At 54.7% G+C, this 4,215-nt stretch overlaps 1 pseudogene; it reads left to right on the forward strand.

Annotated features, from left to right (window-relative positions):
• The first annotated feature begins 1,255 nt into the window (after window positions 1–1,255).
• LOC123115349 (ethylene-response factor C3-like) lies at window positions 1,256–2,057 on the forward strand (annotated as a pseudogene).
• Window positions 2,058–4,215: the final 2,158 nt, after the last annotated feature.

The following is a 4,215-nucleotide window of genomic DNA, read 5'->3' on the forward strand; positions in this document are numbered from 1 at the left end:
GTAGATCAGCGACGTACGAGACGCGCCATCGCTCGTCGGGCGGGGAGGAGGATGAGCACGCCATCGCCTCCTCCATGCGACGAGAAGATGGACTGAACCCTTTTAACTGCTAAAGAACATACGTGCGCATGCAACAATCGTGGCCCGGCCAGCGCCACCGCGTCCCGTTGCTGCCATGTGTGAACCGTCGCCGTTCTCGACCGTGTCCAGGAGCTCGCAGGAGTCGCCTCTCGCGGCTGCCATGGTCATGACCTCGCCGCCGTCGGTCCTTTCGGTCCGGCCCGAGCTTTACCTCCGCCAGTCCGGTCCAGAAAAAGAGGACCGCCGCTCTTCTCGGTCCGGTGCGGTCCGGTCCGCCGCCGGCCGGTCCAAACGGTGGCTTGGTCAGGGACCGGCCCGGCCCGGACCGTGTCCACCCTGACCCATCGGCGACCCCCTGCCCCAGCCGATCCTAGGCGACACCCTCGCTGGCGGTGCGTCTCCCGGGCCCTTCTCCCCCTCCCCGTGTCCGCAGCCACAGGTCACCCATCGGCGACCCCCGGCCCCGCGCCCGCTGCTGGCAAACGACGGCGGCGGCGGCAGCAGCAACGTGAGATTTTGTTTTGCCCTAATTTTTTCTTTGTGGGATTTGGCGCTGAGCGGTTGCGAACGCAGGATGGGATATTTCTTCACCCGGTGGAGCACGGTCAGCCGGCAGTAATTGCTAAGCGCACACCATCTCAGGATAAGATTAATCCTGACGGTTAAGATTTACTTAAGAGGGATGATCTAATGGTGCTGATCTAGCTGTGTACGTTTACTGGGGTGTACTTAAGAAAGAAAATGTTTAATTGTTTATTAGTAGTAGAGATGACTTTATTGACTTTATTTTCTTTAACATTCATTAATCTGTTGAGTTTTTTCACTAGTAGTTCTAGATTTTAACATCCAGTATTTGTTGACTTTTTTTTTCTTTAAGATTCATGGATTTCTAGGGTTTTTATTTGGCTGTAATCACTTGAATTTTGCATCTCAATTGTTAGCCCAATCACATCATAAAATCTACTACTACCATTACTTAGAACATGCTCTTACAAATATTAATAGCATCACAAATACAAGAGCACATCGCCATCACACGTTTGCCTCAGCAAAGCAGAGGATCCAGAAACAGTTAAGAAAAGAAGGAAGACCAGGAAGCAAAGCATTTTTCCTATAAATCCCGACTCTGCCCTCCCCTGCTTCATCTTGAGCTCAACCAACCCCTGGCACGGCCTCTTCCTCGCCGTCCTCTTCGCCGACCTCCCCGCGGCTCACCACCGGCGTCGTTAACTTCTTGACCCACCGTGCCATGACCACGCAGCAGAACCAACACGCGGAAGCAGCATCCCGCCAACCCTCGCTCCACTCGCCGGGCTCGTCCACTGGCTCTGCCAACTCCGCGCCATGGCACCACCGTGCTCTGACCACGCCGCCCCTGCTCCCGTTCGACACCAACGATGCCGACGAGATGCTCCTTCTCCACATGCTCTCAGAGCACCAGCAGGACACGCACAAGGCCGTGGCGGCGCCGGTGAAGCGAGAGGAAGCAGGTCACCAAGTCAGCGCCGGGGGAACGCGCGGTGCGCAAGCGGCCGTGGGGCAAGTACGCGGCGGAGATCCGTGACTCGACGCAGAACGGCGTGCGGGTGTGGCTGGGCACCTTCGACAGCCCGGAAGCTGCGGCACTGGCCTACAACCAAGCTGCGTTCGCCATCCGCGGCGGGGCCGCCGTGCTCAACTTCCCTGCCGACCAGGTCAGGCGCTCTCTCGAGGGCGCCGTCGCCGACGTGTGTGGCCGTGCCCACGGCGTTTCGCCCGTGCTGGCGCTCAAGCGGCGGCACTCCATGCGTAGCCGGAAGGCCATGACGACAGGCATGAAGTCGAAGGCCGCCACCCGGGGGACGCAGCCAGAGGGCATGGTGATGGAGCTTGAGGACCTTGGTGCGGAGTACCTGGAGCAGCTGCTCGGCGCCTCAGAGGACAGCGCCACCATCACCATGGATTCATGGTGCTGGAGCCACCACTCCATGACTTGAAGATGATGAACGGATCGCTCGCTGTTTTTCTGTTTCTTGTTGCTCAGTCTTGTTCTAGCTAGATAGAATTGAGATAGCTTCGTTGGGATTGAGGAAACCGTTTGTGAAATCGACGGCTGTGCAGGTTTGGTTTGTACGTGCAAATTATTTTGGTTTGAATCAAGTCAGGTCAAAATGAATGATTTTGGATAGTTCACCTAACGCTTGGAAAGACAAAAAAAGCACCACAACGAATTTTATGGTTGACGGCTGAATTGGAATGGAGCCTGAGGTCAAGAGCCCAAAAAGGATGAAATGCATACATGTGTTGATTGACCAGGTCAAGAGCCCAAACATGCATCCATTACATGCAAGTTGGTAGCACTCGCTCACGTGCAACTACAAACACAAGAACAAGGAAAGGAAAAAAGTATATTTTTCACGGAAAAGCTTCTTCGCGTCCGCTCGTTGGAGCGATCACATCGATAAGGGCATGTTTGGTTGCTGTGTGCTACAATACATGCGTAGCATACCCTTCTCCACTCAGCATGGCTCTGAAAAAACAGCCTTATATGCGACATTTGCGAGTTGTTTGGTTGTCTGCATATGGACTTCCTGCATTAGGGGATCAACTTTGGCATGTTGTTTGGTTGTCTGCATTGTTTCGGCGCATGCAACTACATGTTGTTTGGTTGCCCGCATGGGGTATGATTAAGAGCTAGCACTTGCACTTAGCACACAGGGTTAAGAGCTAGCAGAGGAAGGGGGAGAAGAAATGCAGTGTGCGTCGAACCATGGTGACTGCGGTGGATAGTGGCCATGGCGCCGTGTCTGACATGACGAGCATGGAGTCATGGACGAGCGACCCCGTTGGCGGCACGGCGAGCGACACCGTCGGCGAACTAGTTGTGGTGCTCGCGCAAAGACAGTGGACAGAGGAGGAGAATGCAGTGCTCGCGCCATGGTATCGTCAGTGCAGTGGACGAGAGAGGAGGCCGAGATGATCGACGCCGGAAACGACTCTAGTGTAGTAGGACGTGGGCAAGGAGATCAAGGGGAAGGGCTTCGGCATCGAGAGGAATGAATAGGAGAGCTCTGAGTAGAGGACAGAGGAGCTTGACATGGCAGCGTCAGTGCAGTAGACTGTGTTGGGTAACGTAGTAATTTCAAATTTTTCCTACGCACACGCAAGATCATGGTGATGCATAGCAATGAGAGGGGAGAGTGTTGTCTACGTACCCTCGTAGACCGGAAGCGGAAGCGTTAGAACAATGCGGTTGATGTAGTCGTATATCTTCACTGCCCGACCGATCAAGCACCGAAACTACGGCACCTCCGAGTTCTAGCACACGTTCAGCTCGATGACGTCCCTCGAACTCCGATCCAGCCGAGTGTCGAGGGAGAGTTCCGTCAGCACGATGGCGTGGTGATGATCTGGATGTTCTACCGTTGCAGGGCTTCGCCTAAGCACCGCTACAATATTATCGAGGAGGACTATGGTGGAGGGGGGACCGCACACGGCTAAGAGATCAGGAGATCAATTGTTGTGTCAAGAGGTGCCCCCCTGCCCCCGTATATAAAGGAGCAAGGGGGGAGGGGGCGGCCGGCCAGGGAGGAGGCGCGCCATGGGGAGTCCTACTCCCACCGGGAGTAGGACTCCCTCCTTTCCTTGTTGGACTTGAAGAAGGGGGAAAGAGGAGGGAGAGAGAGAGAGGAAGAAAAGGGGGGGCGCCGCCCCCTTCTCCTTGTTCTATTTGGACTAGGGGGGAGGGGCGCGCGGCCCAGCCCTGGCTGCCTCTCCTCTTCTCCACTAAGGCCCACTATGGCCCATTAAGCCCCCGGGGGTTTCCGGTAACCCCTCGGTACTCCGGTAAAATCCCGATTTCACCCGGAACACTTCCGATATCCAAATATAGGCTTCCAATATATCAATCTTCATGTCTCGACCATTTTGAGCTCCTCGTCATGTCCGTGATCACATCCGGGACTCCGAACAACCTTCAGTACATCAAAACTAATAAACTCATAATATAACTGTCATGGAAACCTTAAGCGTGCGGACCCTACGGGTTCGAGAACTATGTAGACATGACCGAGACACCTTTCCGGTCAATAACCAATAGCGGAACCTGGATGCTCATATTGGCTCCTACATATTCTACGAAGATCTTTATCGATC

Source organism: Triticum aestivum, chromosome 5B (genome assembly GCF_018294505.1).
Source record: "Triticum aestivum cultivar Chinese Spring chromosome 5B, IWGSC CS RefSeq v2.1, whole genome shotgun sequence".
NCBI lineage: Eukaryota > Viridiplantae > Streptophyta > Magnoliopsida > Poales > Poaceae > Triticum > Triticum aestivum.